The following is a 27,211-nucleotide window of genomic DNA, read 5'->3' on the forward strand; positions in this document are numbered from 1 at the left end:
AAGGCTCTTGCCACCCCTATAGTGCCTTTTTTAGGCAAAGTTCAAAGGACAAATCTACCACCGTAACAGGTACAAGCATGCAAAATCTGGAGGTAATGCTACTCAATGCTAGAAGTCTAAACCTCAAAAAACACTCTCTCGAGGCACTCCTAAAAATGGAGAACATCAATATCTGTGCAAAAACTGAGACCTGGTTCAAGGCTCCAGAGTGCACCCCTGCAATACCAGGCTGTAACTCTTACCAGACTTTTCAGCCACTAAACCAGGACCAAAACACTAAAGGTAGAGGAGTGCCCATATTTCCCGAGGATATTCACAACACCAGGCTAGTTGCCCAACACAATGTGTCTGAAATTCTTTAGGTGGAACTAGCACTAGGTAAGACTGCAATCCAAATTGTAGCTTGCTAAAGATCCCCCACCATGCCCTAAGATTCTCACTAAACTTTTCTAAACATACTGAAAATATTAAGATACAAACAAACACCCTAATACTGGGTGATTTCAACTACCCTGCCATTAACTTGGAAAACTACTCATGTGCCAACACCTTTGCCCAACGGTTCTTGGAATTCATAAACTCCAAGGCCCTGGATCAACTAATCCTTAGTCCCACCAGGGGCTCCAATATCCTAGACCTGGGCATTGCCAACATGGGAAATCAATGCTCCACACCTATGGTGACCCTCTCGTTGGTCAGGCTGACCATAAGCTAATCACCCTTGACATCCACATCCCACCCCCACCCCCCAGTAAGGAAACCTCCATAAAATACTTCTCCAAAGCCAACTTCATGCTACTCAAGTCAGAACTGACAAACTTCATGAGACCCATGCAGATGGGAACTGAAAGTTCGACTGCTGAATCCTACACTAAAGCACTGTACGAGCACATCCACTCATGCATGAATCGTGCTATCCACAATAGAACCAAGATGCTCTCCTCCAAAAAAAGGAAGCCAATCTGGTGGTCCTTTGCCATAACCAAACTTTACAACAAAAAGAAGAAACTGTTTCAGAAAAGATGAAAATCCCAGGATGCAAAAATCTCCCTTACCAGCCTCAGTAAGAAGCTGAGATCCCTCATAAAATCCTCCAAAGCTAGTTATAAAAATAAAAATGCCAAAGATTCCAAAGACAACCACAAGGCATTCTATAGCTATGTCAAGAATCTAAATGGCAATGCTCAGATCTGCTCTGAGCTACAACAGAATGGCATTAAATATACTGATCCCAAGGATATTGCCAATATCCTGGCAGATTGATTCAGTGCAAACTTCACCCCCCTCTCATCCCCTAAAGGGCCCATCTCAATACCGAATCATTGCCAAATTCCAGTAATAATGGCCACACAGGTACAAAACGCACTCTCCAAAGCTAAGAATACAGCATCCATGGGACCAGATGACATCCCAGGCTGTGTACTACATGAACTACAAAATGAACTGGCACCTCACCTAAGTGTCATGTTTAATCACGGCCTCACCTCAGGCTTCATGCCTACTGAGTGGCACACAGCTACAGTTATCCCACTCCACAAGGGGCATCCACCTTGGATCCTGGGAACTAACGCCCCATCAGTCTAATGAGCCTGATCTGCAAGGCCATGGAATGTATTATCATGGAACTTATAAACAAAGACATTGGCAACCTACAAACACTGGACCCCATGCAGTTTGGGTTCATGAAAGGCCGATCTTGTCTCCTGAACCTGATTGACTTCTTCAAATCAGTCTCCAGAGCTGTGGACAAGGGTAAGGTGGTCCACACAGCCTATCTGGACCTCGCCAATGCCTTTGGCACCACCCCTCACTCTGGAATCATAGATAAACTTACTAAACTGGGCATTAATGCCTACGTCATTCGATGGGTTGCCAACTGGCTTACTGACAGGACCCAGACTGTAAAAGTAGCCAACTCCAAATCCAGCTCCAGACAAGTGACAAGTGGAGTACCTCAGGGTTCAGTCCTGGGACTGCTCTTGTTTGTCACCTAATTCTCTGAAGTACAGGCCAACACTAAGGGACACTGGCTAACAAAGTTTGCAGATGACTGCAAACTGGGAGCCATTATTGAATCCCCAAATCATGTGGATATTCTACAAAAGAGCCTGAAAGAAACAGGTGCTTGGTGCCAGAGCCATGGGCTCAAGCTCAATGCCAAGAAATGTATAGTTATCCCCTTTGGGAAAAAACATGTACCCATGAATTACCACATAGATGGCAGTACACAAACACTGAAAGTGTGATAAGAGACTTAGGGACACAGGTGGACAGTGGTCTCACCTTCGATAACCACATCGCCACAACAGTCAGGAAATACTTCTGTGTTGCAAACCTCATCGCTAACGGCTTTTCATCCAGAAAAAATTAGGTCATTGTCCCGCTGTACTCATCCCTCATTAGACCCATTATAAAATACAATGCCCCATTTGGTATGTACCTCTCAAAACATCTGCAACAAACTGGAAAGGCCATAGAAACACCTCACTAAAAGAATCACATGCCTAAAGCAGATGCCCTATGCTGACCATCTAAAAAACTCCTCCTATACTCTGTTGCATATCGTCTACTCAGAGGCGATTTCTGCTGGACATGCTACACTTAAAGAAATCCCAATCCCACAGTGACACACGCTCCAGGGATCTAAATCTTGCCATCACAATGAACAAAACATGCTGGAGGGATAGGTTCCTTACCCAGAGACTCCCCAGACTATGGAATAGACTGCCCATACATGTCAAGCAAAGCGCCTCTTTGGCCCTCTTCAAAAGGAACCTTGATGATTGGATGGGGGTTAGGAAATTCACCCTGGGGATCATGTTAGTTGCCCTGCTAGACAAGGGTCCAGGGAAGTAAATACTGTGGGAAGAAATAGCCAGGGAATTGTTATGGCTAGGCTTTTATAGGCCCTAGGACCAATAGCCTAGTACCAACCTATGAACCTATGGTCTGATTGGGTCTACAGAACCCATTTTCAGCAGAGGTCCGGGGAGAAAAGCTCCACATACAGTACAGTACAGTACAAATACAGTATAATCCAATACAATAAAGATTACATTAGAAATACTATAGAAAAAATAAGTTGAAATAACAAACTGCTACAAGATGTTGCAATACATTATGACAGTTCTATACAGTTAAAACATTACAGATGATAATAGTCACTCTCATCATACATAATGTAGAAATAGCAGCCAGAAAGTTAGTGATGCAGGCATATAGTGAGAGAAAGTTAAGAAGAATAGAAGCAATAAAGCCTGAGCAGTAGCTTAAGGATATGGTATAGAAGCAGATAAGGAATTAGAAGAGCTTTAGGATCTTCCAGTCTGTGAGGGACTGAAATGTGAGAGAAGAGGAAGACCTGAGCATTAGGCAGGCTTTATGCAGGAGCACAGCCATGTGTTTTTGAGATGATTTTTTAAAGAGGCTTTGAAATGGGTTAGGCCAGGCATAAGCCTGGTAGCTAGACATAGTGAATTCCAAATAGAGACAGAGTATGAATGCAGAGAGTGAGCAGGTTTTCTTGTGGGTTTTGAGATAGCTAAGAGATTGTTGTCTTCTGATCATAGGAATCGTGTTGGTGTGTAAGGTATGACTAGATTGGCTAGTGCAGGGCAGGCAATAGGCTTGAAAATAAGGTTGTGCAAGGTGGAGAGCTGAATAAAGGCAAGTTGGTTGGGTAGTTCAAGCCAGTTTAATTCTAGGAGTGGTTTACTGTGGTGTGTGTGATATTTAGAGTCTGTGGCAAACTTTGCAACTTTGTTGTAAGCACTATTCCAACTTGCTTAGGGTAGAATTTTGTAAGTTAGTTAAGATAGGGGTACCATAAAAAAAGAAAGGGAAGTAAAAATGTTTTTATAAGGGTAATTTTGGTTGCTGCAGTAAAAAAAATGTTTGTTTCTATATAATAGTCCCAGTTTTTGATGAGTTCTCTTTATATTTTGCTGTATATGGGGGTCAAATTAAAGTTTATTGTCAATGATAACACCTAGAAGTTTGGCTTCCTGCACTATTTCTATGGTTCATAGGTTCATAGGTTCATAGGTTGGTACTAGGCTATCAGCCCTAGGGCCTATACAAGCCTAGCCATAACAATTCCCTGGCTATTTCTTCCAACATTATTTACTTTCCTGGACCCCTGTCTAGCAGGGCGACTGACGTGATCCCTGGGGTGAATTTCCTTTCTCCCATCCAAACGTCAAGGTTCCTCTTGAAGAGGTCCAAAGAGGCACTCTGCTTGACATGTATGGGCAATCTATTCCAGAGTCTGGGGAGTCTCTGGGTCAGGAACCTATCCCTCCAGCATGTTTTGTTTATTGTGATGACAAGGTTTAGATCCCTGGAGCGTGTAGCTCTGAGGGATTGGGATTTCTTTAAGTGTAGCATGTCCAACAGCTCTGGGTTTGACATGGCCTTGTATGTTAAGCAGAGATCGCCTCTGAGTAGGCGATATGCGATAGAGTATAGCTGGAGTTTTTTAAGGCAGTCAGCGTAAGGCATCTGCTTTAGGCCTGTGATTCTTTTAGTGAGGTATTTCTGAGGCCTTTCCAGTTGTTGCAGATGTCTTGAGAGGTACATACCAAATGGGGCGTTGTATTCTATAATGGGTCTAATGAGGGATGAGTACAGTGGGACAATGACCTCCTTTTTTCTGGATGAAAAGCCCTTCGTGATGAGGTGTGCCACATAGAAGGATTTCCTGACTGTTGTGGCGATGTGGTTATCGAAGGTGAGACCACTGTCCACCTGTGTCCCTAAGTCTCTTATCACACTTTCTGTGTTTAGTGTACTGCCACCTATATGGTAATTCATGGATACATGTTTTTCCCAAAGGGATAACAATACATTTCTTGGCATTGAGCTTGAGCCCATGGCTCTGGCACCAAGCATCTGTTTCTGTAAGGCCCTTTTGTAGAGTATCCACATCATTTGGGGATTCAATAATGGCTCCCAGTTTGCAGTCATCTGCAAACTTTGTTAGCCAGAGTCCCTTAGTGTTGACCTGTACTTCAGAGAAGTAGATGCTAAACAAGAGTGGCCCCAGGACTGAACCCTGAGGTACTCCACTTGTCACTTGTCTGGAGCTGGATTTGGAGTTGGCTACTTTTACAGTGTGGGTTCTATCAGTAAGCCATTTAACAACCCATTGGGTGACATAGGGATTAATACCCAACTTAGTAAGTTTATCTATGATTCCAGAGTGGGGGATGGTGTCAAAGGCCTTGGCAAGGTCTAGATAGGCTGTGTGGACCACCTTACCCTTGTCCATGGCTCTGGAGACTGATTCAAAGAAGTCAATCAGGTTCAGGAGGCAAGATGGTAGTCTTCTCATATGCAAGGATGTTGAAATGATCAGTGACAAGGGAGGTGTTTGTGAAATGAAAGAGTACTAGTTTTGTCTTCTCTGGAGTAAGAAAGGGTTGGGCATTTCTTAGCCAGGATTCAACAGTTGTAAAGGACTTTGGAGTTTTTGAGAGTAGTTCTGGTAGTGATTGAGCAGTACAGGTTATGGGTGAAATAATCAGCATACTGAATAAGGGTCCCAGGGTGAGAAGCAGTGTGAAGGTTGCTTGTGAAAATGTTCAAGAGTAGGGGTCCTAGGATGGAGCCTCGGGGGACTCCAGTAGGGTTGTGGAGAAAGGGTGAGAGTTTGTTGGACCATTTCACTGCTTGTTTATGATCCTTGAGATAGCTCTGAAATTATTTTACTGTGTTATGTGAGAAGCATAAGTTAGATAGTGTATTCAAAAGTAAGGGGTGAGAAACTGTGCAAAGGCTTTGGAGAGATCAAGGAATACTGAGACTGTATAGCATCCTGCGTCTCTGGCCTTGTTCATGGTGTCTATAAAAGATAATAGGACTATAGCTGTGTTGTAGCTAGGTTGGAAGCCATGTTGGGTTTTGGTTAAAAGATTGTTTTGCAATATATATTGCATTACCTGCTGATGGATACCTCTCTATTGAGAATTTTGGATATGGGTGATAAGATGGATATAGGACAGAAATTGTATGGATCAAAAGAGTTGCCTCCTTTGTGGATGGGGGTGATGTGAGATTGTTTCCATATGGTAGGTACTTCTGATTTGGATAAAAACCTATTTATAAGGATACTGAATGGGTAGGTGACTGAGTTAGCAGCCAGTTTGAGGTAGTATGGGGGGAGATAGTCAGCTGAAGTAGAGCAGGGTTTTAGTTTTTGTAGCAGTTTCTTAATGGTGTCAGTGGGTATGGGCTGAAATGACAATGGGGTCTGTATGACATTTTGTTGAGTATGGGGGGTTAGTAATAAGAGGGTTATAAGTAGTCGATGGCCTGGGGTTGGTGTCTGAATAGGTTGAAGGGTGGGGGGTTCCAGCATTAGGGGTGTTAGTAGGTCTGAAATTGATTTTATGAAGTGATTGTTAAAGTTTTCAGCTGTTTGTGATGGAGGTGTATCAGGTGATCGGGTGTGCTCTCCATTTCTTCCAGTGTTAAATAGAGATGATATGGAGTGCCAACATTTACTTGGGTTGATTTTATGCTGGAATTGAAGCTGGGAATAATATGACTTCTTATCTCTGTTGATTAGTTTTGTCACTTTGTTACGTAGTGTTTTGAAATGAACATGATTTTGTTCATTTTTGTTTTGTTTCCAGGTTGACCAGGCTAGGTCCCTTTGCTTCATCAGGTGTTTACATTCCTTAGAGAGTCATGGTGCTGAGTTCTGTTTGATTCTTTTCATATGAATGGGAGCTAGTGTATTAAGTATGTGAAGGAAGGTGTTATTAAAGTATAGTACATCATCGTTAAGGGGTAGTTTGGGAGCTAGTGTATTAACTATGTGAAGGAAGGTGTTATTAAAGTATAGTACAGCATCCTTAAGGGGTAGTTGTTTAAGGGGTGTCCAATCTATTTCCTGTAGGAGATTGTTGAATTTATGCTGACAAAAATTAATTGAGTTCCTAACTGATTTTACAGTGTGTACTCTTAGTTGTTGGGAGTTTATTCTAAGGGAGTAAGCTGGCAGATGATCACTCAGGGAGCTAGGCAGTGTACCAGAAGAGGGGTAATTAGCAGGGTGGGATACTAGAATCCAGTCTAAAGTGGATTGGTAGGCAAGATCTTTGCTGTATCTTGTTGGAGCATTGATAAGCTGTGAAAAAAATACAGATTTATACTATTTGTGGGAGAGTTGGAAGCTATGGTTTGCCAATCCATATTTACATCTCCTAAGATTTTTGTTTCAAGGTTTATTGTTTGGGATGTCCAGGATAAAATATTTTCCAACACTGGTATATTGTTACCTGGTGGGATATATATTACTATTAACAAATTATTTTTGATATATTGAGGTTCAAAAAGGAGATTAGTACCGCAGCATTGGAAAAGTGGGTATATTACTGGTATAAGGTGTGATGTTGAGTGTACAGGGATATAGAAGTGCTATCCTCCCCCCCCTTTTTTTTAGATCTATCTCTTCTGGTTATTGCAAAGTTTGACAGTATTATTTCTGAGTCTTTTACATTGAGATGTAGCCATGTTTCAGTAAGGGCTAGTATGTCGGGTTTATTTTGATCAATCCAGGCATGCAGCGGGGCTATTTTATTACATATACTTCTAAGGTTAAGTGCAAGTATGTTTAAGTCTTTGGAGTTACTCTTGTGGTTAGGATTAGAGGGAGGGCCAGGGTTAGGATGTATGTCTCCACATTTGAGTAGATAGGTAATGAGGAATGCGTACCATGGGAAGTGTTTTTTTATTCCTGATGAGGGTACTCGTGTCAAGTGTGGTTTCATAGGAGGTGAGGAGGCCAGTTTGTGGCTTGACTAGAATGGGAAGGTATAGGAGAAAAGCTGGGAGGAGATATGTGAGAAGCTGTGTTGCTTATTGGGGAGAGGGTTAGAGGAGGTTGTTGTGTATTGGTGTGTGGGGATATGTGAGGATATAGCTGTAGTCAGGTGGAGAATTAAGAGTAAAGAGGCTGGGCAAGTTAGGAGGAGCATGTCAACTGTGATAGTGGATTTAACAATAGTAAACGTGGGATTTGTGTGTTTGAATGTAGTACAGGTGTGAATGAAGATTGTTATGTGATAAATGTGCAGCTGAAGGTAAGGTTGGAATGGTTTGATTTCATAGTGGGCTTTGATAATGTGGTTAGGTGTTTTACATTGCAGTTTGTGATAAGGATGGGTGGGGTTGATGTGATTGCTCAGTGGTAAAATTATGATGCAATGCTAATGTGTGTGTGTATACTAGAAGAGGAGGTGGTAAGTCTGGAGTTAATTTAAAATAGTTTGAGGTGGTGATTGTATTGTGATAGTAGAGTAGAGTAAGATGCAAAAATGTATAGTAGTGGGAATGTGAGTTCAAGGGGATGGATGTGAGAGCAGATAAGTTTAGCTAAATAAAAGAAAGTAAGTTGTGCATGAATGTGGGTGTGGACAACATAGGGTTGTATGTAATTGGATCATAGGAATGAGTGGGAGTGGTTTGCTTAGGATAAGAGTAGAGGTGCCAGGGGAAGGTCATGGGTGTGATATGGGGGAAGGCCAGGGGAGTGGAGTGAGCAGAGGAAACGGAGCAGGAAGAACCCTGCCCCCAGATGGTTTACCACCATAAACAATCAGTGAGGTAGGATGTTCATGGATACAAAAGACAAGTTGTCTGAACTCTAAATACTTGTCTTGAGTCACAGCATCTAATTGTATAGTTATGGGCTTTTCAGTGTCTTTCCAGGGATATATTACACTGATGAAATATGCTGAAGTGTTAATGTAGCTTCACCTCGGCAGTAAAAGGCCTACGGTGGGGGGGATCCTTCCAGCAGATTCAACACTACAAAACAATGCACACTAGACTTAACAAATTAAGTTATTTGCATATGGCCTTACATAGATTTAACTTTATTACTTGTGTACTTTTTGCCAAGTGTAGGTGAAATCCAGCTGTGCAAGTTCTTTAGGTAGTGTGATATGATAAGTCTGACTACTGCTGCTGGTGCAGAAGGTATACGCACTTGTTTCACTGGGAGGGAGGGTGAGAGAGAGAAAAAGTTAAGGATTTCTTGATGGTTGAACTAGTTAGGTACAGCATGTTTGGCTAACAAGAGTAGTGCACTATAGTTCACAGTTTTGCATTTCAGCTTTCTAACCTTTAAACAGGACAATAAGCATACAGGAGATATTTGTAGGTATGCAAGTTTGGGATTACTAAAAACAAAACCGGTGGCTTCCACAGTAAAAAAGACAGAAAGAAAAATACACCAAACTAACAAGAGACGTGTATGCATGTACATGTGGGGTTACTGAGATGTAGGTTTACAGATGTTAGAGGGACAGGAGGCAAACCTATCCGTTAGTTCCCACTCTTTGCTACACAACATACAATCTATAAATCTGATATTTAAGCACTTAGAAAAGGCAGCCAGCTAAAGTGTGTAACATATATAAAAATAAAAAAGGAAACAACTCTAGTGAATGACAAAACTCTTCACAAACAGAAACTCTCATTTACTAACAGTCACCTACATTACCCAGTAACTGTGCTGTTCATACAAACATAAAATCAGGTATTACAATAGAAGCCTTCAGTAGAAGTGAGTGGAAACATATATACATAACATAAACATATGTACTACAGATTAGCAGGGCAAAAGAAAAGTGAAAAGAAAGAACACAGCCAGATGGCAACAAACTATAGACTTACTTGATGTAACTGCAGTACAAACAACAAGAAAAATTTTGATGGTTTCACTGAATCCTACTGTAAAACACCCAGCCAGTAGAAATGTGCTAATACAATTGCTACACATTAATAGCAGAAAGACAAACTTTGATGCTATTACTGCAACCTAGAGTAAAAAGTCAGTAGACGTGCTGATATATGTACTATACATTAACAGCAAAGACACAACACATCCACAATTAAACACAGTGAAATCTTAGTAAATTTCTAGTACAAGTTTGAACTAAAATGAAATAAACCATAATGATTAAGAAAATACAAGAATCCACTGTACTTTTTTGTAGAGTGAAAGCAGCTGGATGGTGACAAACACTTGGGACATGGGATAGTGAAGTGACTCCAAAGTTGGAGCCACAGCGGCAAATTTAGTGGGAGAAACAAGCTGTGATGCAGGGAGGAACGTTCAGTCCCTCCCACATGGTCATTCCTAACAGGAACTTCATCAGAATCTAATAAGACTACATGCAGCATTTCCTTATATACAGGCCTCCTTAAAGGTACAGTGTAGTAAATACAGAAACAAGTGAACAATAGTAAAAGCAAGTGAACAAAAACAAGGTCAGACTAAAGCATGTCTTAACATCAAGTGGTGGTTCACTGTTGCTGCCTTGTATAGGAGTTAATGTAAATAAAGAAAATAAACTTTTAAAACATGCAAATCTTTGAAGAGAGTGTAAGAAAAGCATGCTGTGGCACATCCTTAAAATGATATATAATGTGTGTGCACCATCAAAAATAATAAAATAATAACCGACGATGTGGTGTGGTACATTGAAGATTTACCCACAGTTGGTGTGGTTTAATCATGAGGGTGAAGCCTGAGTGATTAAATAAAGCCAACCGTGGATAAATTTCAATATACCACAACCACGGAGTCGGTTATTGCTAATATATGATGACATTATTTAAGAAAAAAAATACTTTTCTTAAATAATGTCTTTGTATAATGGCACATTACTGTTCTTCCACTGGTTGTGGTACACTGCTTCCTTGTTTTGATGTACTGATCATGCATATGGGACTTGCGTCCCATGCATACACAGTGCATCAATGCTTTGAAATGGAAGCAATGGAGAAAAGAAAGTCTCCATTGCTCTGTTTTTCTTCTTTTTTTTTTTTTTTTTTTAATTTGTTTAAAAAAATGTTTTGAGGACTTTATACCAATGGAAAAAAGTCTGGGCAGCCAGACCTTTTTCCATTGGTATATTGTGGGATTTACAACAGGCATGCTGGCCAATCAGTGTGCACATTTTGGAATATTAATGGGAGGGATCATTGCATAATGAATAATATATAATACTGTGATTAAACACAACTAATTCACCTGGCATGAATGACATGGCATCAATTCACTCAGTATTAAAAATTAAAATGTCAAACTATTAAAAACACCTAGTATTGCATTTGTTAGACATTTATTAACAAACTACTCAGGGAAATTTTAAATGTGCAATGTTTCAATTTTGTAAGCATAATATGTTCAATTTTTAATGTAGTCCTGATGGGATGTTGGGTTTATTGATACAGTATGTTATGCATTGTGATGAATGTATTGACAGTGTCTGTCAAACTACATTGTCTGTCCTTCCATGCATGTGGAGTGTTTCCTAGAAATATGTACTGTCTGATGCCTGTAATATAACTTATTTTATAGTGTCACTGGTTAATGCACAGCTCTATAGAACTTATATAGGCAGATGTTCATTCTAGCAATGTGTATCTAGTATGAGTGTGTCAGCAACTAGCAATGGGCAGGACTAGCATATCCAACAGATCAGATTTCAACAATTCAATTTTGTGGCAATGTTTGCACAGGACGAGGGATTTTGCAAGTGTTGCACTCCCTTCTATTGAAAATATATGCCTTCCAAACCACGTCTCAGGTTGACCCTTCACATGTATGCTTTCTGACAACTGTCATATGATTACTCCTGTGGCATTAGCAGTTAACACACAGCTCTAGAGTATATAGATTTGTTAGGCAGGTGTTCAAATTTAGCAATGTGTACCTACTATGAGCATGTGAGCAAATAGTAACAGGCAAGACTGGCTTATCCAACAGATCCAATCTGAACAATTTAAAGTAATAATAATGTTTACATAGCAAGAACAATCCCCAAGTGTTGTACCATTTTAAGGGAAAAATATCAATTCCAGCACACTCCATGGGGTATCCCTTCAAATGTGTGCTTTCTACATGCTGTGCTGTGACTTCTTCTATGATGTCAGGAGCTAATGCTCTAGATAATGTGGACTTAGGTGTTTGAATCTAGCAATGTGCTACTACTGTGAATATGTAAAAGAATAGTGACAGAAATGGCTTAGTCAAAAGAAAGTGATGTAGGTAGCTCAACTAGTGGTCACAGTTACATGGTTAATGAACTTTGATCCCTCAAACTACCTTTTATGGAAGCCATATCCATTCCAACACACTGCTCAATTCATCCTTTCAAATGTGTGTTTACTGACAACTGTGACACTTCTCTGGTTAATGCACATTTCTGTAGAGTGTGGATTTAGTGAGTCAGGTGTTTGAAACTGGTAATGACTATCTACTGTGATTTTGTAGGAAAACAATGGGAGGCAGACTGGCTTACTCAATATATGTGATGTAGATAATTCAAACTAGGGGGGACATTTACACGGCTACAGGATTTTGATCCCTCAAACTCATTTTATATGGAAAACATCCATTCCAACAAACTGTTCAGGATGACCCTTCGAGTGTGTGCTTTTTGACACCTTTAAAATTACTTCTTCTATGGTGTCAGTGGGTAATGCACAGGTCTTTAGACTATGGACTTAGACCAATGATCAAATCTACCAATGTCTAACTACTGTGAGTATGTAAACCAATAATAACAGGCAGGAGTGGCTTATCGAACAGGTAATATGTACACATCAAATTAGGGGAAACATTTACACTGAGACAGAGAGAACTCAAGTCACTCGGTGCCCAGATTTGCAGATGATTGCAAATTAGTAGCAGTGTCACTAGTCTCATATGCAAAGCCATGGAAATAATTATCATGGAAATGATTGATAATGACATAGGAAACCTCCAGAAAATGGACCTAGCCCAATTTGGTTGTGTCAAGGGCAGTTCATGCCTACTCATTCTGGTGGACATCTTTGAGAAGGTCACTAGAACAATGGATGAGGGCAAAATGGTTCAAAGAGTTTGCACTGCCTACTTAATCTGGCCAAGACATTTGTAAAATAACCTTCTCAAGCATTGTTTATAATCTCAGGAGGTTAGATATAAACTGTTATGTCACTGAATGGATAGCCAGCTGGCTCACAGACAGGGCCCAGGAAGTTAGAAATGGGGAGTCCACCTCTACAAAGAGGCTAGTCACAAGCAATATGCCTCAGGGATCAGTTTTGTGACTGCTCCTTTTTTGCTTTTACTAAATATCAGGAAGTGCATAACAGAATCCTTCAGGAAGCCATCCACCCCTGGTTACTATAATATTGACAATACAGTCTTAATAGTCGACCCAGTCAACCCCAGAGACTTGAGGACATACTTATATAGTAAGCTAGACTTTGACTATCACTTGCCTACATTAGTGAGGAAAATATTCTATGCTGTGCAACTTATAAACAAAGGAATGGTATCTAGGTCCAAGGAGGTCATTATTCCACTTTATTCAGCATTAATCAGGCCTGTCCTTCAGTATAATGCCCCCTTTTGTATGTACCTATCCAGGCACATCCAATTGGAATGTCCACAAAGTTTCTTCACTAAAATAATACAGGGCATAAGTAACATGTCCCCTGCAAACTGCCTCAAAGCCCTATACCTGTATTTTGTCTCCTGAAGGTTGTTAAGGGGAGATTTATGCCTGGCATACAAGATGTTGTCAGACCCCCATCCTGTTGGACCTCTTGCATATCCACAAAGAAAACAGCACCAGCATTACCCATTCTAAAAACTTAAATCTTGCCTGTGATATAAATAGGACCTGCTGGAGAGACAGATATTTATTCAAGAGACTGTCCCTTCTCTGGATCAGGCTCCACATCAATGTGAAGCAGAATTCCTCCCAAACCCAATTCAAGTGGAACATGGACAGTTAGATGTGGAGGAAATTCATTCCTGGTTTGGCACCTTTGCCTTTAATGGCACAGGAAGCCTGTAAGCCCCTGCTTCTAAATGTTTCATCTACCAAGCCCCAGCTTACATTTATCAAAGGTACCAGAAATTGTCAGAAATATGGGATGCATGGCTAAGCTTAGAAAGGCCCTAGTGCTTGCTAACCTAGTGCCCACTTAGGAACCTATGATCCTAAGCCATATGCATTCCAACATAATGTTCATGTTATCCCTTCAAGGATGTGCTTATTACCTACCATTTTATCACTTCGTCTGTGGCACCAGTGCTTAATGCACAATTCTAGAGACTGTGGATTCAGAAAGGCAGCTGTTCAAATCTGAATTAAAGTAAATAAATATTACCAGATATGGGTGCCTTATTCAAGGGATATGATATGCAGCATTCCCTTTAGTACTAACATTTACATGTGAAGAAGATTATGATCTTCCAGTTGTACTCTACTTTTAAAGAATTCATATGTACTTCAACGCACTGCTCAGGATGACACTTCACCAGTCTGCATTCTGACATCTGTGCTTTGACTTATTATATAGTATCATTTGTTAGTGTATGTATATATATATATATATATATATATATATATATATATAGATAGATAGATAGATATAGCTATAGATATCTACAGAGAGTGTGTGAGTTACATAGATATCTGTTTGAATCTGGCAGTGAGTTTCTTGTATGAGTGTATATAAAAATCGATGGTAACTGATTGGACTGGCTCAGCTGGCAAATATGATTGTAAAGAATTTTACTCAGGTGAGAGGGGTTTGATCCCTCAAGTACTGTACTACCTTATGATAGTCAAACACAGTGTTTAAGTTGTCCCTTCAACTGCATGCTTTCCGAGATCTGTAATCTGAGTTGCTATGTAGCATCCTTAGTGCAAGTCTAAAAAATGCTGACTTAGAGGCTCAAATCCAGTAGTGTATAACACCCATTACTGTGTTCAAAGTCAAGTAGTAACAGGCAAGAATGGCTTGCTCAGCAGATGTGGACATGTACAATGATGCTTCAGGGGGTAACACTGCCACAGGTGTAATGATTTTATTCTCCAGCTGATATACTCCCTTCTAATCAGCCTATATGCATTCAAACAAACTGCTCAGGTTAACCCGTTAGGTGTTATGACTTCTACTGATGAGTCAGCAGCAACTTCACAGATGTACAGACTGTTTGACAGGGTCTAGTTTAGGATCTCGAAATTTTAATAGCTCAAATGCATATGGATCGAATCATATGCATCGAACTATTAAACAATCGAATTCCAAAAAAAAAAAAAATACACACAAAAAAAAATTAAACTAGTGTAGGCAGGGGGGCATGCCCCCCTTCATCCCCCACACCCCTCACTATTTAAATATACCAACTACGAGATCACACTACATTGAAGTAAATGGAAATCTCCACCAATGATCATGTGTTTACATCCAGGATTCTGCATTGGTGACATCCTGGAATGACTTACTCAACAGATTGGTTATGTGATATTTTATGTTTTCTGCTGGGTGAGTATCTTGATCTCCTAATATTGTTGTACTTCCTTATGACCATGCCTAGTTATTGATGTTTTTATTGCATTTTCTGTTGTGCAAGTTGTGATGTCCCCACTCTGGGATAGTAATCAAGGAGCCTGAATCCTCACCACTGACACTGGAGAGAGATGTTCACTTGAATACAAATGGAGGCACTCAGTATTCCCAGATGCAGACCTCTCTGCATCAAGCAAAATTTCTGTGAAGAGCACACAGGAAACAAGTTCAGCCTGGGCACAGGTTCCTGTTTTCTCTCTTCAGACCCCCAATAAGACTTCCCAGTGGCAGAGTTTTGGAGTTGAGTCTTTAGCCAGGGTCCCAAGTCAAGTCTTCCAGCACCCTGTCTGTGAAATCAGTGCCTTGTGTCCCTGCTTCAAGTAGCTGACAAACACACTCTCTGAGATTTAATTTTTCACACACATGCGCGAGCACATACACACACACACACACACACACACACACACACACACACACACACACACACACACACACACCTGGGAAAGGCTGACATAGATGACCTGCTCTACCAGTTTTGCCCAGACTATAAGATAGATTCACTGTCACCAGTCAGTTACTGTAAGGCTCTTAACAGGGTATCCAATTATATAGAGCAAAGTTAATACAAATGTTAAAGTTCACCAAACAGCCAGGCTTTCAGGAGCAGCTGCAGTTATCACCAAATAAATATATGCAAATACTCTCAAAGCTTAAATATTTTCTAAGGACCAGCCACAAGGAGAAGTTTATATATATTTAATAATAAATAATAAAAAACATGAAAATACTAAATATCTATTTACAGTAAACACCAGAGTTTCAGAAACAGGAAATATTAAAATAACACAGAAGAATATATTCACACAGATACAGAAAAACAGCACCTAACTACTTTCACTATATTTTCCTGACTAATCTAAAGAATACAATTCCCTAGTTAAGTTAGTTACTACAGCAAGGAAAGATGAAGTACTTGAGTTATCCTTCTATGTCAAGTTTCAAAAACAGATTGCTCAGTATGACTGAAAGACTTCTCAATTATAGTATCTAAATATTATTTCTGGGATAGCTTACAGAATGACATCACACCTGGTTATCTGACTTCAGGTTTCCACACTATCACCAACACTGGAAGCTGCCAGGACTTTAGCACCTATGTGTTACTATACACACAGATAGAGCCTTGCTAAGATCTACTGCAGCTCCATGAAATCATAAAACCATTTTAACACTTCTACTCCTTCAACAGGGCTACTAAGCCAGGTTTCTCACAGACATTTCATCTCTGGCTGCAGTCAGAACTGTAAGATGCAATCTTTATGGCCTAATTTAAATTCAGCTATTGTCCAAAGTTAGCTGGGACTAAGCTTAACCTTCTGATCTGTCAGTATCTTCTGCTATAATACAATTAAAATAATGCATGCATATTTCTTTTTGTTCCAACAGGGCATACTGTTGATACATTTTTAACAGAAGCAACTTTCCAAATACGTTTTAAACACAAGCATCTGTACAGATCAGTTTTATATTCAAATAACATATAATTCTTTACTAAATCCCAGCTATATGTGAAGGCATGTGTTACACATCCACTGCCCTACTTCTCCTGGCATAGCTGACAGTACGTCCTATTGGTTCCCCTCCAAAACATCTAATTCTTGTAACAAAGAAACTCAAAACACCAAGACCATAAAATCAAAAACCCAAAACACTGAAAACTCATAATATCGAATTTCATAACACTGAAAAAATATAACATTGACTAGTGTGTCATCAAACATGTAAATGTTATAGTTTAATCTGTTACTCTTGTGGTATCACTACAAGACACTGTAGTTTTTATTTATTTAGTTATTATTTATATAGTGTAGGAATTTATATTATTTATATAGTGTTTATTTTGCCAATCTGTATCTGTTTTTAGACCATACAGTAAGTGATTCAGACATTATATGTACATTCTGCATGGTAATTGCAATACTATGGATTTAGTTAATGAACTTTTTTCAACTGTAGTGCAATCTCAGAGTTGCTATATTTAATTTACAGGAGGTATAGGGATTGGAAGTGAAGGGGGGTGTGCCCCCTGCAGAAACATACTAAAGAGTGTGTTTGTTAATTTGGTGTTGTTATAGGTGGAGGGGATGTTATTTTCATGTGCTTTTACTTTTCGATGTTATGATGCAGAGTTTCAGTGTTCTGAGGTTTTGATGTTATGAGTTTTTGGTTTTTTGGGTTTTCAATGTTATTGTCTCAATGTTTTAAGATTAGATGTTGTGAAAATTAGATGTTTTGAAGGGGAACCATCCTATCATCATACAAGTATTAACAAAATCCACATTATTAATAAATTGTGGGTACTAACTCTTTTTATTTCTTATCCTGTAGTAAAAACTCCAGAGAGTTTGCCTTCATTGGCTTGGCTCTGTTGATTTTCACGCAGAGGATGTTGGTGACAATGCACTTAGGACAACAACAGTGCTATAGACTTTCTAAAAATGTTTATCACAACTCCAGTAGATTTGAAAGTTCACAGTTAACTTGATGTGATGTTGCAACTGTCTGTGAGGTATTCCAAGTGTTGTGATCCAGGATTTACAGTTGTTTTTCTGCCAATGATCAAATATGTAGTCATTTTCAAAAACTGTTGTCATAACTCCTTCAGACTTGTACTTAGTAAAGTAATCCATTGTTCTGAAGATGTCCATTGACTTGGATGAACGCGCTTTACCTGAATATTTTTTATGGAGGTTCTCATGTATTACGTGCAGTAAAGTACTTGGACTTCTATGGACCTGCCACTGCATTATTGGTTGTTTTTTTTTTGGTAACGTTAACAAAGACAAATTTCACATAAACTTCCTTATATATTCAAAGTGCCAGTTAAAATTATGGTCAAAGTTATGTAAATACTCATATTTACATATGCAGGAAATTTATATCTCAGCCATAAAAGTGTCTTTTTCATTGTGTAAATGGGTTTCCTTTTTGATCACCAATACTATTATTATTATTATTACTATTATTATTAATAATAATGATAATAATACAAATATTAGTATTACTTAATCCATAGAACATACCAAAAAAAATGTCTGTTTCATTCATTGGAAAGTATGTTGTCTTTTTAGCATGTATGAATGTATCAAGTTACTAAATATAGGCTTCTGCAAAGATCTGATGTCATTTACAATGATTTTGCAAGTTTGCTTTTATAAAAATGGACTGCATTGTCAAGTTTGCTTACAAACACTAGTGAGAAAATTGCATCAGATGAAGACAATGAAAAATGCAGATTTTCACATTTCAGAAGTTATATGGTAGTAAATATTCATAAGGTTGCTACAAGAGTTGTCTTTGTCTTGTAAGTGTGAATAAAAATGGAAAGGTATATGCAGGAATGTCTGAGTATCTGCAGAAATGTCAAATGTCAGAGTGTGGGAATATAATGCATTTCTTAGTTTTTATCATGCATTAATCCAGCTCTAGGAACTATATGTAGAAATGCTACCTGTTGTTGCAGAGCTAAATGGCAGTAAGAATGCTAAATATAACATTTAAAGGACTGCCCCGTGTAACATTTAGCACTATTATACATGAACTTTATAGCTCTTGTTGTATGTGACAATTTTTGCATGCAAAAGTACAGTACAATATGCTGACAGTGTGTTATGGCTGTCAATGTGGTGCAGACAGCATTAATACATCTCACACTGTGAATGAGAATAGACATATACATAAATATTTCAAAAAGGAAAAGCTATGCTGCTTTGACATGCTCTTGATTTGACAGATATATTTATTAAAGTATAGAAGTAGCCAACATGTAATCAAAGGAATATCAAGAAGAAAACATAACATTCTTATTAATGCAACTCAGACCATCAGTAAAGTATGCTTTTAAAAATGTTACTAAACTGTGCTTTTCTGTGTTCTTTGTGTTTGAAATAACTCTTTCCAGCCTTTAAATCTTACGTGTTGGAATGTGTCAGATTGTAACTCTTAGGTGCTGACAAGGTAACTATAAAATGACAAGCACAGATGTGAATAGGAAAATAAAATTCTTTTGAATTTCTTCTTGTCAATGCTTTCCATACCTGTTTTTTGTTGTTTTGGCCAGTAGCACAGAATTTGAGAAGTAACGCAGAGTTTTAGAAATATGTATTTGTTATAACAGCAAGGCTCCTTTTTAATCAACACAGTACTATCTAGGGCTTTAATGACTGGGGAAAATAAATAAAAGTACTTTCTGAGGTTATATGTGTTGATTACTGCTCTTAAATGGCGAGAAAGCAAGTCTGAGCAAAACAAGTGATCCGTATATTTCATGATGACCTCTAAGCAAGAAGGAAAATCCTTCATACACATGCCTGATATAGAACACACACATGCAAACATAAACACACACACTGCTCCCTCTAGGTTGTGCATTGAAGCCTTGAACTGCAGCATCAGATAAAATGTAGACTAGATCTGGAATTCTGTCATTGCTTAGCTCTGCACCATCAGGATACCAACTCAAATATGAAGTTGTAAATATAATATCCTTACACAACCCCACAGCTATTTCATCAGTAAATAGCTACACAGAATGAAACTGCTACAGTGAGACAGCTCCCGTTTTTAAGAATATACCCTCATATACTTCTTATAAGCTTGTGTATGCATATCTTATGATTTATGGTTACTTCAATATACATTTAGTGCATTGTGTTAATGTATACTTCTACTGTTTTTTTTTTCTGTCATAGCTTACATGTGGAACTCTTATTGGTATGTGTTATGCTTAATATTTGAAAAGTTCTCCCCTGCTTTCTGCTGAAAAGGTACAATGAACAGTCAGCCTATCCTAGTAAACAAAGGCAAATAAATACATAAATATTTATTTTACTGAAAATATTGGCAAGTTCTGCCTAGGCATAGTGATGTTGTGAATCAGAAGACATGATTCCATTGACAAAACAGATGCAAGAAGGAAATTCTGTCAAGCACAAATAACTTGCATCATATAAAAGAAGATAAGAACCTATCATCATGCAGACAACGTCACGTAACTTCTCTCTAGAATTAACTGATATTATATTAAAGTATGCAAAGCTTTTATTTGAAAGCCTATAACACAAGTCAAAACATTTAATGTGAATCTATACTAGAATTATTAGATGTTCATCATATTGATCACTGTTGCAGTAGTCTTAGCTATATGGGTTATGTCCTGCCAAGGATATAACCAGTCCAGCTTCCAAAGCTTCATGGCACCTTCCATCCACGCAAATTGTAAGGCAGCTTGTGCTGAGCTGACTTAAAGATAAATTTGGGCTCCAAGCCCTTGAAAGCTTAACTGAGGCCAAAGAGTATGCTCCTTTGAGGCTTACTGAGCTCAGTGGTTGGCCTGTGCTGTTCCTTTGCTGGGTAGATAAGTTCTGTTTGAGGGAAAAAAACTTCCATTTATTAATTTTGTTTATTATTTATACTTTCTGCTTTGGAAAGGTTGTTTTAAAGGTAGAAATTTGTGGTTTTTTCTGTCAAATAGTTTTTTTTTAAAGTAACTAAAACATTTTTATAGAGAAATTGTGTACTTTGAAGAGCTGTCAGAAGTTTTTATTAAAGTGTTTCTCACTGTGTTTGTCTGGGTAGAAAAGTCACTTTTAAACAGATTTTATTTTTACTGACATTTTTTCCTTGCTTTCTATGGGAAACAGCACCATTTTCAACTTGAGCATGGAACAAACCATCAGTCCCATGGTTGGGCCTTCTTAGAGATGCATAAAGAAAAAGTTAAGCAAACAACCTTTGCCACCACATCAAGCTAGCAATTTGCCTCGGTCATAGGAGGGTGACTCTGCTGTAGCCATTTATTGTACTCAGGGTGATAATGGAGAACAGTGGACTAAAATAGTATCTTTCCATGATGACTGAAGTGTTAAGGCATGGTTGTAAACATGTGCCCTACTGTTGCAACATTTTAAATTATGACCTCAAAGACACCATTTCAGCCCAGTTATATTAAAGTTGACAGTTTTGTAGCACTCTAAAAAAATGATTCAGCAGCTAATTTTCTCACTCACAAAAAACACACATTTTTTATTACTGAAATAAAATGTAATTAAAATTTGTGATGGCTACTTATTTCATGAAATAAATGTTATTAAAACATTTAACTTATAAACATAAGCAACATAACTTAACACACACACATTAGTCATAAACCATACTATTCACATGGGGAAACAAGCTACAATCACCCACTAGTACCAAAAAAAAAAAAAAAACATATTAAAACTAAAATGCACTGAAATTCATTTACACTTGGCTATTCTTCACCTTCTAACTTAATCCATAGGTTCATAGGTTCATAGGTAGGTACTAGGCTATCGGCCCAAGGGTCTAAGTAAGCCTAGACAACAAGGTTCCTCAGATTATGCACCCAAGAAAGTTATTTTCCTGTACCACTATCGAGCAGAGACACAGAAGTGATCCCTGGGGTGTATTTCACATTTCCCATCCATTCATCAAGATTTTTCTTGAAGAGTGCTAATGAAGAACTTTGCTTGACATAGGTGGGTATCCTGTTCCAGAGTATGGGAAGTTTCTGGGACAGGAATCTATCCCTCCAGCATGTCCTGTTTATTGTGGTGACAAGGTGTAGGTCCCTAGAGCATGTAGCTCGGAGGGATTGGGATTTCTTTATGTGTAGCATATCCAACAGCTCTGGGTTTGACATGGCTTTATATGTTAGGCAGAGATCACCTCAGAGTAGGCAATATGCTACGGAGTAAAGCTGGAGTTTTTTGAGATGGTCAGTGTAGGGCATTGGTTTGAGGCCAATAATCCTCTTTGTGAGATACTTCTGTGGCCTTTCCAGCTGCTGCAGATGTCTTGTGAGGTACATTCCAAAAGGGGCATTGTACTCTATAATGGGTCTAATGAGTGCTGAGTACAGGGGAACAATGACCTCTTTTTTCCTGGATGAGAACCCTTTTATGATGAGGTGTGCCATGTAGAAGGACTTCCTGACTACTGTGGCGGTGTGACTATCAAAGGAGAGACTACTGTACACCTGGGTCTCAAGGTCTCTTATCACACATTCGGTGTTAAGTAGATTGCTGCCTATGTGGTGGTTCATGGGTACAGAGTTTTTAACAAAGAGGATGACACTTCACTTTTTGGCATTGAGCTTGAGGCCATGGCTCTGACACCAAACACCTATCTCAGCGAGGCTCTTCTGTAGGATGCCCACATCATTTGAGGACTTGAATATGGCTCCTAGTTTGCAGTCATCTGCAAACTTCATTAATCCAGAGGCCTTCTGTGTTAGCTTGAACTTCAGAGAAGTAGATACCAAACAGGAGAGGTCCCAGGACGGAACCCTGTGGTACTCCACTTGTCACTGGTTAGAGGTCAGATTTGAAATCTGCAACTTTTACAGTGTGGGCTCTGTCAGTGAGCCAGTTGGCCACCCATCTTGTGACGTAGGGATTTATACCTAGTTTAGTGAGTTTAGCTATAATTCCAGAATGGGGGATGGTGTCGAAAGCCTTGGCAAGGTCAACATAGGCTGTGTGAACCACCTTACTCTCATCCATGGCTTTGGTGACTGCCTTAAAGAAGTTGATCAGGTTCAGGAGGCATGATATGCCCTTTCACAAGCCAAAACTGGGTAGGATCCAGAGTTTGGAGGTTACCAATGTCTTTGTTTATGAGTTCCATGATGATATGTTCCATGGCTTTGCAGACCAGGCTTGACAGGCTAATAGGGCAATAGTTCCTGGGATCAATGGTGGGTCCCCCTTTGTGGAGTGGGATAACTGTTGCTGTGCACCATTCAGTGGGTACAAAGCCTGATGCAAGGCTATTACTGAACATGGTGCTTAGGTGGGGAGCCAGTTCATTCTGAAATTAGTGTAAAACTCAGCCTGGGATGTTGTCCAGTCCCATGGATGCTGTGTTTTTCGCTTTAGAGAGTGCAGCTTTTATCTGCATAGTTGTGATTACAGGGACTATGCATTCTTCCTGTATAGATATGGGCCCTTTAGGGGGTGGGGGGGGGGGGTAAAGTTAGCACTGACCCTATCTGCCAGGATGTTGGTAATATCAGTTGATTTAGTAATTTTCATGCCATTTTGCTGTAACTCAGAGCAGATCTGGGTGTTGCCATCAGGATTCTTGACATAGCTATAGAATGCTTTGTGGTTGTCCTTAGAATTAGTGGCAATTTTGTTTTCGTAGCTAGCTTTGGAGGATCTTATAAGGGATCTCAGCTTCTTACTGAGGCTGACCAGGGAGCTCCTCCACTCATGGGATTTTTCTCTCTTTTGCAACAGTTTCTTCCTTCTATTATACAGTTTGTTTATGGCAGGGGACCACCAGATTGGCTTCCTTTTTTTGGAGGATAGTGTCTTTGTTCTGTTTGGGATAGCACGATCCATGCACTCGTGTAAGTGTTTATAAAGTGCATTTGTGTAGGATTCACCAGCTGTTACTGCATTGTCCATCTGCATGGGTGTCATGAAGTTCACCACTTCTTTCATAAGAAGTATGAAGTTGGCTTTGAAGAAATGTTTTACTGTGGTTTCCTTAATGGGGGTGGGGGCGGGATGTGGATATCAAGGGTGATTAGCTTATGGTCAGATCAGACCAATGAGAAGTTGACTTCAGGTGTAGAACACTGGTCACTCATGTTGGTAATGACTAGGTCTAGGATATTATTGCCCCTGGTGGGGGTGTGGATAAGTTGATCCAGGGCATTGGAGTTTATGAATTCCAGAAAGTGTTGAGCTAAGGAGTTGGTACACAAGTAGTTTTCCCAGTTAATGGTGGGGTAGTTGAAATCACCCATTATTAGGGTGTTTGGTTGAACCCTAATATTTTCTAGTACATCAAGAAAAGAGGAGTGGGAATCCTAGGGCATGGTGGGGGATCTGTAGCAAGCTACAATTTGGATTGCAGTTTTGCCCAGAGTTAGTTGCACTTGGATAATCTTTGATGCATTATGCTGAGCAACTAGCCTGGAGGTTTGGATATACTTAATGTATATGGACACACCTCCGCCTTTGTTGTTTCGGTCCAGGTTACATGGCTGAAAAGTGTGGTATGAGTTATAGCCTGGTAGTGCAGTGCTCTCTGAAATCTTGAACCAGTTCTCAGTCACTGCACATATATCGATGTTCTCCATTTTAAGGAGTGCCTCGAGTGAGTGAGTGCATTTTGAGATTTAGACTTCTAGCATTGAGTAACATTGCCATCAGTTTTTACTTGCCTGTTCCTTTACGGTGGGGAATTTGTCATTTGAACCTTGCCTAAAGAAGGCACTATAGGGGTGGCAAGAGCCTTAGCCAGTATCCAGAATCCCAGGGGTGATAGGTGCAGGCCATCTCTGGCAAAGCATCGTGGTATGTTGACCATGTCATCCCAAGCAGGCAGATACTGGATCCCCTTAGAATGACACCAGAAGCTTAACCAATTGTTGAAGTCAATAATTTTGTCCTTGTACTGCGGTATCATTCTGGGCGATGGCAGAATGCTACTCAGGGCTAGGGTCATACCTGCCTGGGCTACAAGATCAGAGAGCTATTCCATGTCTCTTTTCATGTAATCCAGGGAGGTGCATCTCAGGTCATTCACACCAACATGGACAATGACTGAGTCATATTTGTACTTGTTGTGGAGTGACCTGAGTGCGTGGGTTATGTGGCGGATCCTGGCAGTCGACAGGCAGCTGACAGTAACCTTCTCCTTGTTCAGCCTGGTGAGTGAGACATCAGTGTGCCTGACTATAGAGTCACCTATAACTATTGTGCCGGGTAAGTTGTTTTGCCTTATTGGCTGTGGTTGAGTGGCACACTGAGTCTGTGGGCTATGTGTCATTTGGGTTGTGTTGGGTGATGGAAGTTGCTTACATTTCTGAGTTGGAGGTTTCTGTTGCTTAGACAGATTATTATTGAGAGCCTCCGCAAATGTTTTTGTGTTACTATGTGTGGATTTTGGTGGTGTAGATTTAGTGAAACTATGTGATGAGTGTGGTGTGGTGCAAATGTTTACCTTCTCCTCTTGACTGTCAAGTTCAGTCTTGGTTGGAGAGAGCTTTACCTCCAGTTTGGCTAGATAAGTGCATCTCTCACAGGTTGTAGTGTTGGGTGGTAGGAGGAGAGAGTTGCCTGTGTACATGAGGCAATTTCTACATTGCCTCAAGATGCCCAGATTCATCACATAGACAGGAGAGAACACTGGGAGTTGACCCTTGGACATTTCTGAATAAAAAAAAAACTATTTTCCTCTAGATAAGTGAGGAAAGTGAGTACAAGAGCTGTTTTTCTCTAAGCAAGTGAGAAAACTAAGTACAAAAACTGTTTTCCTCTAAGTAATGAGGAAGGTTGAGTGCTATAGTAATTAGTAGCTTATTTAGTGCTTACAAGTTCTGAACAAGTGCTGAGCATGAATAAGCAAATTTAAGTGCTAAAACTAAGAATCTGTATCTGCACTAGATGAGCTACAGGACAGAAACAAGTGCAAATGCAGGCTTTCAAATCAGAAAGTTGAGACAGATGGAAAAGATTGCCCAAATGGTCAATAACTACAATTTTTGGGCCAGAACCACTTCTTATGTGGTAGACAGGTTACCTAGTGCTTACCACTCCCACTGATAAGCTAGAAGGCTTCCCTCCAACACAGAAAGGCTTGGGGGTCTCAGAAGCTTACATACAGTCCTGGATACAGCAAATCTATAGCTGCACTACACTAGTTACAGGAAAGGTAAGAAACAGGCTTACACTATTTTTTTACAGAAAAGTAGCAAAAACAGCAGTAAAAACAATTCACATGCAGTGCAAGCTAGCACACTTGAGTATATAGCAATATTAGACCAAACACAGTTAAAAAGTGCAATTAAATTAAAAAGGACTAAAAGCAAGTGCAGAAGGAGTTTATTAGGTAGAATGTGGTAAAGAGATGGGACTGGGGGAGTGTTCCAGACCAAATCTACAGTGGGGCGGGCAACTGCAAAAACCACCAAATTTAAACTACGAGCCAGAAACAGGGAGTGTGGGTGGGACAAAACACACTAAGCAGAGATCTGAAAACTTTAAATAACAATTAACAGTACAAACTCTAAAACCAAAAAATATACTTAGCTCTGTATATTTCCAGATAGATTGAAAAGCAGTCTCTCAGAACACAGGTTCCAGCAATGAAATGCAGGCTGTTACTAACAGGTCTAATTTTATGCAAGTTATCCTTGACTTAGATAACACACAAGCTGTAAAAAATAGTTATACCAACTGAAGACACAGCAGAAAATAGGGGGAGGTAGGGAAACCCTTTCAGCAGAGATCTAAAAAGTATAAGCAACAATTAGCAGTACAAACTCTAAAACCAAAAAAATATATACTTAGCTCTGTATATTTCCAGAAAGATTGAAAAGCAGTCTCTCACAACACAGGTTCCAGCAATGAAATGCAGGCTGTTACTAATGGACTACTACCTTAGCAAACAGGAAGCAGAACCCCCTTTGCAGTTCATTACTTTCAGCCACATCTTAACCTCTGAATCTGAATAATCAATAGCATACATACACTGTTCTACTTAAACAGCCAGTAGCCCATAACAGAAAACATTAAAGGTCAAGACAAACAGTGGACTGAGTGTAGCTCACATTCATATTTACTGACACGAGTTATGCTTAGTCCAGTGTTCTCCATTATCTCCATACCTAAGACCACTTATCATGTATCTTAAATCTCTCTGGTGCAGCACCTACAGCTACTATGGACTCAGGGTTAGCCACATCTTCTGTGGCTGTTGAAGTCCCCTCAGTAGGCAATGAGAACTGCTCTTTTCTGTC

The sequence above is a fragment of the Protopterus annectens genome, chromosome 4.part1 (genome assembly GCF_019279795.1).
Source record: "Protopterus annectens isolate FY-2018-M chromosome 4.part1, PAN1.0, whole genome shotgun sequence".
NCBI classification, from domain to species: domain Eukaryota; kingdom Metazoa; phylum Chordata; order Ceratodontiformes; family Protopteridae; genus Protopterus; species Protopterus annectens.